The sequence below is a fragment of the Heptranchias perlo genome, unplaced genomic scaffold, assembly GCF_035084215.1.
Source record: "Heptranchias perlo isolate sHepPer1 unplaced genomic scaffold, sHepPer1.hap1 HAP1_SCAFFOLD_74, whole genome shotgun sequence".
In the NCBI taxonomy this organism is placed as follows: Eukaryota; Metazoa; Chordata; class Chondrichthyes; order Hexanchiformes; family Hexanchidae; genus Heptranchias; species Heptranchias perlo.
The window spans coordinates 1,124,868-1,137,406 of NW_027139772.1; positions in this window are offsets into that span (position 1 = coordinate 1,124,868).

Sequence of the window (12,539 nt, forward strand, 5' to 3'; positions counted from 1 at the left end):
GGATTTCCTTTCTTGGGGAAGGAGACCAAAATTGTTCACAATACTCCAGATGCGGTCTCACCAAGGCCCTATATAATTGCACTAAGACATCTTTTTTCGAGTACTCAAATTCTCTTGTAATAAAGGCCAACATACCATTTGCCTTCCTAATTGATCGCTGCACCTGCATGTTAACTTTCAGTGACTAATGTACTCGGACACCCAGGTCTCTTTGAACATCCTGTTTCCTGGATGACTGAAGAAATACAGATTAAGATGAAAGAGAAAAAGGAGGCTTATGGCAAATGTAAGGTTCATAATATAATAGGCAACCAGGCTGAATACAGGAAGTACAGAGGGGATCTAAAAATAGGAATAAAAGGGGCCAAGAGAGAGTATGAGAATAGATTAGCGGTTAACATAACAGGGAATCCAAAAGTCGTTTATAAACATACAAATAGTAAAAGTGTAGTCAGATCGATCAGGGACAAAAAAAGATGATCTTTTTGTGGAGGCAAGGGGCATGGCAGAGGTATTAAATGATTACTTGCATCCGTCGTCACTGGAGAAGAGGGTGCTTCTGTTGCAGCAATAAAGGAGGAGGTCGCAGTGATATTGGATAGGATACAAATAGATAAAGAGGAGATACTTAAACGATTGGCGGTACTCAAAGTAGAAAAATTACCCGGTCCAGATGGGATACCCCCTCGGTTTCTGAGGGATGTAAGGGTGGAAATTGCGGAGGATCTGGCCATAATCTTCCTGAGATATATGGGTGGTACCAGAGGACTGGAGGATTGCAAATGTTGCACCTTTGTTCAAAAAAGGGGAGAGGGATAAACCCGGAAATAACAGGCCAGTCTGTTGTGCTTTCTATGATTTCAGTGAGCCCGAACGTCGATGGTTAGACTCAATAATCCGGGACAAAATTGGTACAGAGAGCGTTAAGTGAAGACTTGATAGAGGCGTTCAAACTCCTGAAGGATTTTGTGGAGTAAATAAGGAGAAATTGTTTCCAGTGGCAGAAGGGTCGATAACCAGAGGACACAGATAGAAGGTGATCAACAAAAGGAACCAGAAGCGAAATAAGGGAACATTTTTTTATGCAGCGAGTTGCAATGATCTGGAATTCACTGCCTGAAAGAGCGGTGGAAGCAGATACATTAATAACTTTCAAAAAGTAATTGGTTAAATACTTCAAAGAAAAAAATCCAAGGCTATGGGGAAAGAGCAGAGGAATAGGACTAATTGGGTAGCTTGTTCAAAGAGCCCGCACAGGCACGATCGACCGAATGGCCTACGCCTATTCTGCACCTACTATAACGCTAAAATAACATGATATTATAGAAAGGATATGGATGCACTGGAAAAGGTGCCTTTTTCTTGAATTGCTGCATGGTGAAGATACTTCCATCATGCTGTGAAGTGGAGAGTGATGATTAAGGCGCGGTGATTATATGTCCAAGTCAGGATGGTGTATGACATGGAGGGAACTTTGAGGTGATTCACCTTCTGCCCTTCACATTCTGGGTGGTGGAAGCCGCGAGTTTGGGCGATGCTGTTGAAGAAGCCTTGGCGAGTTGTTGGAGTGCATCCTGTAGATAGTCCACTTTGTACGGCTGGTGGAGGGAGTGGATGTTTATATTGTACAAACACTGCTCTGTTTATATTGTATAAACACTGCTCTATTTATATTGTATGAACACTGATCTATTTATATTGTATCAACACTGCTCCATTTATATTGTATAAACATTGCTCTATTTTATTTTACAAACACTATTCTGTCTATATTTTACCAACACTGCTGTATTTATATTGTACAAACACTGCTCTATATATATTGTACAAACACTGCTCTATTTCTGTTGTATAAACACTGCTGTATACATATTGTGTCAACACTGCCATATTTATATTGTACAAACACTGATCGATTTATAGTGTTAAAACACTGCTGTATTTTTATGTACAAACACTGCTCTACTTTTATTGTAAAACACAGCTCTATTTATATTGAACAAACACTGATCTATTTATATTGTACAAACACTGCTGTATTCAAATAAGATAAACACTGCTCTATTTATATTGTAGAAACACAGCTCTATTTATAATGTACAAACATTGCTCTATTTACAGTGTACAAACACAGCTCTATTTATATTGTCCAAACACTGCTCTATTTATATTGTACAAACACAGCTCTATTTATTTTGTATCAACACTGCTCTACTTCAATTGTACAAACTGCTCTATTTATATTGAACAAACACTGCTCAATTTATATTGTACAAACACTGACCTTTTTATATTGTAAAACACTGCACTATTTATTTTGTATTAACACTACACTACTGATACTGTACACACCATGATCTATTTTTATTGTACAAACACTGCTCTATTTTATTGCACAAACACAGCCCTATTTATAATGTGCAAACACTGCTCTTTTCATATTGTATAAACAATGCTCTATTAATTTTGTGTAAACACTGATCTGCTTACATTGTACAAGCACTGCTCTAATTATTTTATGCAAACACTGCTCAACTTAAGTTTTACAAACACCGCTCTAGTTATTTTGTACAAACACTGCTCAATTTATATCGTGCAAACCCTTATTTTAAAAGGGTAGTCGGCAGAAGGCTGGAAATTAAAGACCAGTTCGCCTAACATCTGTGGTGGGTAAAATTTTGGAGTTCATTATTAAGGAGACAGTAGCGGAATATTTGGATAAACATAATTTAATAGGACAAAGTCAGCATGGCTTTATGAAGGGGAAGTCATGTCTGACAAATTTGCTTGAGTTCTTTGAGGACATAACGAACATGGTGGATAAAGGGGAACCAGTGGTTGTCGTGTATTTAGACTTCCAGAAGCATTCGACAAGGTGCCACATAAAAGATTATTGCTCAAGATAAAGAATCACTGGATTGGGGGTAATATTCTGGCATGGGTGGAGGATTGGTTATCTAACAGGAAGCAGAGAGTTGGGATAAATGGTTCATTCTCGGACTGGCAACCAGTCGCCAGTGGTGTTCCGCAGGGGTCGGTGCTGGGTCCCCAACTCTTTACAATCTATATTAACGATTTGGAGGAGGGGACCGAGTGTAACGTATCAAAGTTTGCAGATGATACAAAGATGGGAGGGAAAGTAGAGAGTGAGGAGGACATAAAAAACCTACAATGGGATATTGACAGGCTGGGTGAGTGGGCGGAGATTTGGCAGATGCAATACAAAGTTGGAAAATGTGAGGTTATGCACTTTGGCAGGAAAAATCAGAGAGCAAGTTATTATCTTATTGCCGAGAAACTGGAAAGTACTGCAGTACAAAGGGATCTGGGAGTCCTCGTGCAAGAAAATCCAAAAGTTAGTTTGCAGGTGCAACAGGTGAGCAAGAAGGCCAACGGAATGGTGGCTTTTATTGCTAGGGGGATAGAATATAAAAACAGGGAGGTATTGCTGCAGTTATATAAGTTATTGGTGAGACCGCACCTGGAATACTGCATACAGTTTTGGTGTCCATACTTAAGAAAAGACATACTTGCTCTCGAGGCAGTACAAAGAAGGTTCACTCGGTTAATCCCGGGGATGAGGGGGTGGACATATGAGGAGAGGTTGAGTAGATTGGGACTCTACTCATTGGAGTTCAGAAGCATGAGAGGCGATTTTATTCAAACATATAAGATTGTGAAGGGGCTTGATCGGGTGGAAACTAGAACTAGGGGGCATAATCTTAGAATAAGGGGCTGCTCTTTCAAAACTGAGATGAGGAGAAACTTCTTCACTCAGGGGGGAGTGGGTCTGTGGAATTTGCTGCCCCAGGAAGCTGTGGAAGCTACATCATTAAATAAATTTAAAACAAAAATAGAAAGTTTCCTAGAAGTAAAGGGAATTAGGTGTTCTGGGGAGCGGGCAGGAAATTAGACATGAATTTAGATTTGAGGTGAGGTTCAGATCAGCCATGCTCTTAATGAATGGCGGAGGAGGCTCGAGGGGCCGATTGGCCTACTCCTGCTCCGATTTCTTATGTTCTTATGTAAACACTGCCCTATTTATACTATGCAATCTCTGCTCTTTTTTATTTGTATGAAACCTGCTCCACTACTATTGTACAAACACTGCTCGATTTATAGTGTATAAAAACTGCTCTATTTAAAGTGTGCAAACAGTGCTCTATTTATATTGTGCAAACTCTGCTCTGTTTATGTTGTACAAAAATGTTCTATTTTTTGTATAAACACTACTCTACTTATATTGTGCAAACACTGTTCTATTTATATTTTACAAACAATGCACTATTTTTATTGTACAACCAATGCACTGTTTATATTGGAAAAACACTGCTCCATCTATTTTGTGTAAACACTGCTCGACTTATATTGTACAAACACTGCTCTATTTATATTCTACTAACACTGCTCTATTTAATTTGTATAAACACTGCTCTATTTATATTGTACAAAAACTTCTCTATTGACATATTACAAACACTGCTTTTTTTTTGTACACACACTACGCTATTTTTTTGTATAAACACTGCTCTATTTATATTATACAAACACTGCTCTATTTATTTTGTGTAAATACTGCTCTACGTATATTGTACAAACACTGCTCTATTTATATTGTAGAAACACTGCACAATTAATATTTTACAATCACTGCTCTATTTACATTTTACAAACACTGCTCTGTCTAATTTATACAAAAACTGCTCTATTTATATTGTACCAGCACTGCTCTAATTATATTTTACAAACACTGCTCTACTCATTCATGATAGACACTGGTCTACGTTTTTGTTCAAACGCTGCCCTAATTATATCGTGCAAACAATGCCCTATTTATATTGTACAAACACTGCTCTATTTATATTGTACAATCACTGCTCTATTTACATTTCTCAAACGCTGCCCTATTTATATTGTATAAACACTGATCTAAGTGTTTTGCCTGAACACTGACCGACTTATTATGTACAAGCACTGCTTGAATTATATTGAACAAACACTGCTCTATTTATTTTTTATGAACACTTGTCTACGTTTTTGTTCAAACGCTGCGCTATATATATTTTTTGCATACACTGCATATTTAAATTGTTCAAACACTGCCCCATTTACATTGCGCAAACACTGCTCTATTTTTGTTGCACAAACACTGCTCGATTTATTTTATATAAACCCTGCTGTACTTAAATTGTACAGCAATGCTCCATTTATAATGTATAAGTATTTATTTTGTATCAAGACTGCTCTATTTATATTGTGTAGACACTGCTCCATTTATATTGTACAAACACTGCTCTATTTTATTGTCCAAATACTGGTCTATTTTATTGTACAAACACTGCTCTATTTATGTTGTACAAACATTGTTCTATTTATTTTGGACAAACACTGCTCGACTGATATTGTACAAACACTGCTCTACTTATATTGAACAAACACAGCTTTGTTCATATTGTATAAACACTGCTCTATTTATAATGGACAAACGCTGCTCTATTTATATTGTACAATCATTGGTCAATTCATATTGTACAAACACTGCTCTATTTTATGTCCAAATACTGGTCTATTTTATATTGTACAAACACTGTTCTATTCAAATTGTACAAACATTGGCCTATTTATATTGGAGAAGCACATCGCTGTTAATATTGTATAAACACTGCTCGATATGTTTTGTCTGAACACTGATATACTTGTGTTGTGCAACCACTGCTCTATTAATTTTGTCCAAACGCTGCCGAATTTATATTGTACAAACACTGCTATATTTATATTGCAGAAACAGTGCTCTATGTATATTGTATGAACACGACTCTATTTATATTGTACAAACACTGCTCTATTAATTTTGTGTAAGTACTGCTCTACGTATATTGTAGAAACACTGCCCTATTTATATTGTAGAAACACTGCTGAATTTATATTGCACAATCACTGCTCGATTGACATTTTACAAACACTGGTCTGTTTAATTTCAACAAATACTGCTCTATTTATGTTGTACAAACACTGCTCTATTTATATTGTACAAGTACTGCTCTAATTATATTGTACGAACACTGCTCTACTCATTTTTGATAAACACTGGTCTACTTTTTTGTTCAAACGCTGCCCTAATTATATTGTGCAATCACTACTCTAATTATATTGTATAAACACTGATCTATTTATATTGTATAAACACTGCTCTACTTATATTGTACAAACACTGCTCTATTTATATTGTACAAACACTGCTCTATTTATATTGTTCAATCACTGCTCTATTTACATTTCTCAAACACTGCCCTATTTCTATTGTACAAACACTGCTCTATTTATGTTGTAAAAACACTGCTCGATTTATTTTATATCAACCCTGCTGTACTTAAATTGTACAAACAATGTTCCATTTATATTGTGTAAATATTTATTTTGTATCAAGACTGCACTATTTATATTGTGCAGACACTGCTCCATTTATATAGTACAAACACTTCTCTGTTTATATTGTACAAATGCTGCTCTATTTTATTGTACTAACACTGGTCTATTTATGTTGTACAAACATTGTTCTATTTATATTGTACAAACACTGCTGCATTTATATTGTAGAAACACTGCTCTATTCACATTCTACAAACACTGCTCTATTTAATTTGTACAAACACTGCTCTAATTATATTGTACAAACACTGCTCTACTCATTTTTTATAAACACTGGTCTACGTTTTTGTCCAAACACTGCTCTATTTATATTGTATAAACAATGCCCTATTTATATTGGTCAAACACTGCTCTATTTATCTTGTAGAAACACTGCTCTATTTATGTTGTACAAACACTGCTCTACTGATATTGTACAAACGCTATTCGTTTCAAATTGTGCAAACGTTGGTCTATTTATATTGTAGAAACACATCTCTGTTAATATTGTATCAACATTGCTCGAATCATTTTGTCTGAACACTGATCGACTTGTGTTGTAATAGCACTGCTCTGTTTATTTCGTACAAACACTGCTCTATTTATATTGTTCAAACACTGCTTTATTTATGATGGACAAACACTGTTCTATTTATTTTGTTCAAACACTGCTCTATTTATATAGTGCAAACACTGCTCTATTTATTTTGTACAAACACTGCTCTATTTATATTGCAGAAACACTATTCTATTTAGATTGTACACACACTGTTCTATTTATATTGTAGTAACACTGCTCTATTTATGTTGTACAAACACTGCTCGATTTATTTTATATAAACCCTGCTGTACTTAAATTGTACAAACAGTGATCCATTTATATTGTATAAATATTTATTTTGTATCAAGACAGCTCTATTTATATTGTGTAGACACTGCTCCATTTATATTTTACAAACACTGCTCTATTTTATTGTACAAACACTGGTCTATTTATGTTGTACAAACATTGTTCTATTTATATTGGACAAACACTGCTCCATTTATATTGTAGAAACACTGCTCTATTTACATTCTACAAACACTGCTCTATTTAATTTGTACAAACACTGCTCTATTTATATTGTACAAACACTGCTCTATTTATATTGTACCAGCACTGCTCTAATTATATTGTACAAACACTGCTCTACTCATTTTTTATAAACACTGGTCTACGTTTTTGTACAAACACTGCTCTATTTAATTTGTACAAACACTGCTCTATTTTTATTGTACAAACACTGCTCTATTTATATTGTACAAACACTGCTCTATTTAATTTGTACAAACACTGCTCTATTTATATTGTACAAACACTGCTCTATTTATATTGTACAATCACTGCTCTATTTATATTGTACAATCACTGCTCTATTTACATTTTACAAACACTGCCCTATTTATATTGTATAAACACTGATATAAGTGTTTTTTCTGAACACTGATCTACTTATTATGGACAAGCACTGCTCTAATTATATTGAACAAACACTGCTCTATTTATTTTTTATGAGCACTGGTCTACGTTTTTGTGCAAACACTGCTCTATTTATATTGTATAAACACTGATCTATTCATATTGTATTAACAATGCTCTACTTATATTGTACAAACACTGCTCTATTTATGTTGTACAAACAATGCCCTATTTATATTGTTCAAACACTGCTCTATTTATATTGTAGAAACATTATTCAACTTAGATTCTACACACACTGTTCTATTTGTATTGTAGAAACACTGCTCTATTTATGTTGTGCAAACACTGCTCTACTTATATTGTATAAACGCTGTTCGATTCAAATTGTACAAACGTTGGTCTATTTATATTGTAGAAACACATCTCTGTTAATATTGTATAAACACTGCTCGAAACATTTTGTCTGAACACTGATCTCCTTGTGTTGTAAAAGCACTGCTCTGTTTATTTCGTACAAACACTGCTCTACTTATATTGTACAAACGCTGCCCAATTTATATTGTACAAACACTGTTCTATTTATATTTTACAAACAATGCACTATTTTTATTGTACAACCAATGCACTGTTTATATTGGAAAAACACTGCTCTATCTATTTTGTGTAAACACTGCTCTACTTATATTGTACAATACACTGCTCTATTTATATTCTACTGACATTGCTCTGTTTAATTTGGATAAACACTGCTCTATTTATATTGTACAAACAATTCTCTATTGATATATTACAAACACTGCTTTATTTTTTTGTACAAACACTACGCTATTTTTTTTGTATAAACACTGCTCTATTTATATTAGACAAACACTGCTCTATTTATTTTGTGTAAATACTGCTGTACGTATATTGTACAAACACTGGTCTATTTATATTGGAGAAACACTGCTCAATTAATATTTTACCATCACTGCTCTATTTATATTTTACAAACACTGTTCTATTTAATTTGTACAAACACTGCTCTATTTATATTGTACCAGCACTGCTCTAATTATATTGTACAAACACTGCTCTACTCATTTATTGTAAACACTAGTCTACGTTTTTGCTCAAACGATGCCCTATTTATATTGTGCAAACAATGCCCTATTTATATTGTACAAACACTGCTCTATTTATGTTGTACAATCACTGCTCTATTTACATTTTACAAACACTGCCCTATTTATATTGTATAAACACTGATCTAAGTGTTTTGTCTGAACACTGATCTACTTATTATGGACAAGCATTGCTCGAATTATATTGAACAAACACTGCTCTATTTATTTTTTATGAGCACTGGTCTACGTTTTTGTGCAAACACTGCTCTATTTTATTGTACAAACACTGCTCTATTTATGTTGTACAAACACTGTTCTATTTATATTGTACAAACACTGCTCTATTTATATTTTAGAAACACTGATCGATTTACATTCTACAAACACTGCTCTATTTAATTTGTACAAACACTGCCCTATTTATATTGTATAAACACTGATCTAAGTGTTTTGTCTGAACACTGATCTACTTATTATGGACAAGCATTGCTCGAATTATATTGAACAAACACTGCTCTATTTATTTTTTATGAGCACTGGTCTACGTTTTTGTGCAAACACTGCTCTATTTTATTGTACAAACACTGCTCTATTTATGTTGTACAAACACTGTTCTATTTATATTGTACAAACACTGCTCTATTTATATTGTAGAAACACTGATCTATTTACATTCTACAAACACTGCTCTATTTAATTTGTACAAACACTGCTCTATTTATATTGTACCAGCACTGCTCTAATTATATTGTACAAACACTGCACTACTCATTTTTTATAAACACTGGTCTACGTTTTTGTCCAAACACTGCTCTATTTATATTGTATAAAAACTGCTCCAAACATTTTGTCTGAACACTGATCGACTTGTGTTGTAAAAGCACTGCTCTATTTATTTCGTACAGACACTGCTGTACTTATATTGTACAAACGCTGCCCAATTTATATTGTACAAACACTGTTCTATTTATATTTTACAGACAATGCACTATTTTTATTGTACAACCAATGCACTGTTTATATTGGAAAAACACTGCTCTATCTGTGTTGTACAAACACTGTTCTACTTATATTGTACAAACACTGCTCTATTTATATTGCAGAAACAGTGCTCTATTTACATTCTGCAAACACTGCTCTATTTAATTTGTACAAGCACTGCTCTGTTTATATTCCACTAACATTGCTCTATTCAATTTGTATAAACACTGCTCTATTTATATTGTACAAACACTGCTCTATTTATATTGTACAAACACTATTCTACTTAGATTGTACACACACTGTTCTATTTGTATTGTAGAAACACTGCTCTATTTAATTTGTACAAACACTGCTCTATTTATATTGTTCAAACACTGCTCTATTTATATTGTACAAACACTATTCTACTTAGATTGTACACACACTGTTCTATTTGTATTGTAGAAACACTGCTCTATTTATGTTGTGCAAACACTGCTCTACTTATATTGTACAAACGCTGTTCGATTCAAATTGTACAAATGTTGGTCTATTTATATTGTAGAAACAAATCTCTGTTAATATTGTATCAACACTGCTCGAAACATTTTGTCTGAACACTGATCTACTTGTGTTGTCAAAGCACTGCTCTGTTTATTTCGTACAAACACTGCTCTACTAATATTGTACAAACGCTGCCCAATTTATATTGTACAAACACTTTTCAATTTATATTTTACGAACAATGCACTATTTTTATTGTACAACCAATGTACTGTTTGTATTGGAAAAACACTGCTCTATCTATGTTGTACAAACACTGTTCTACTTATATTGTACAAACACTGCTCTATTTATATTGCAGAAACAGTGCTCTATTTACATTCTGCAAACACTGCTCTATTTAATTTGTACAAACACTTCTCTGTTTATATTCCACTAACATTGCTCTATTCAATTTGTATAAACACTGCTCTATTTATATTGTACAAACACTTCTCTATTGATATATTACAAACATTGCTTTATATTTTTGTACAAACAATACGCTATTTTTTTGTATAAGCCCTGCTCTATTTATATTATACAAACACTGCTCTATTTATTTTGTGTAAATACTGCTGTACGTATATTGTACAAACACTGCTCTATTTATATTGTAGAAACACTGCACAATTAATATTTTCCAATCACTGCTCTATTTACATTTTACAAACAATGTTCTATTTAATTTGTACAAATACTGCTCTATTTATATTGTACCAGCACTGCTCTAATTATATTGTACAAACACTGCTCTACTCATTTATTATAAACACTGGGCGACATGGACATGTTGTGCCGAAGGGCCTGTTTCCATGTTGTAACTTCTATGATTCTATGATTCTACGTTTTTGTTCAAACGCTGCCCTATTTATATTGTGCAAACAATGCCCTATTTATATTGTACAAACACTGCTCTATTTACATTGTACAATCACTGCTCTATTTACATTTTACAAACACTGCCCTATTTATATTGTATAAATACTGATCGAATTGTTTTGTCTGGACAAGCACTGCTCGAATTATATTGAACAAACACTGCTCGATTTATTTTTTATGAGCACTGGTCTACTTTTTTGAGCAAACACTGCTCTATTTATATTGTTCAAACGCTGCCCTATTGATATTGTGCAAACACTGCTCTATTCATATTGGTCAAACACTTCCCTATTTCGATTGTACAAACACTGCTCTATTTATGTTGTAAAAGCACTGCTCGATTTATTTTATTTAAAACCTACTGTACTTAAATTGTACAAACAGTGCTCCATTTATATTGTATAAATATTTATTTTGTGTCAAGTCTGATCTATTTATATTGTGCAGACACTGCTCCATTTATATTGTACAAACACTTCTCTCTTTATATTGTACAAACACTGCTCTATTTATATTGTTCAAACACTGCTCTATTTATGTTGTACAAACACTGTTCTATTTATTTTGCACAAACACTGCTCTTTTTATATCGCGCAAACACAGCTCTATTTATTTTGTACAAACACTGCTCTATTTATATTGTAGAAATACTATTCTATTTAGATTGTACACACACTGTTCTATTTATATTGTCGAAACACTGCTCTATTTATATTGTACAAACACTGCTCGATATATTTTATATAAACCCTGCTGTACGGAAATTGTACAAACAGTGCTCCATTTATATTGTATAAATATTTATTTTGTATCAAGACTGCTCTATTAATATTGTGTAGACACTGCTCCATTTATATTGTACAAACACTGCTCTATTTAATTTGTACAAATACTGCTCTATTTTATTGCACAAACACTGCTCTATTATGTTGTAGAAACACTGTTCTATTTATATTGCACAAACACTGCTCTATTTATATTGTAGAAACACTGCTCTATTTAATTTGTACAAACACTGCTCTATTTAATTTGTACAAACACTGCTCTATTTATATTGCACCAGCACTGCTCTAATTATATTGTACAAACACTGCTCTACTCGTTTTTTATGAACAATGGTCTACGTATTTGTCCAAGCGCTGCCAGATTTATATTGTGCAGCACTGCTCTATTTA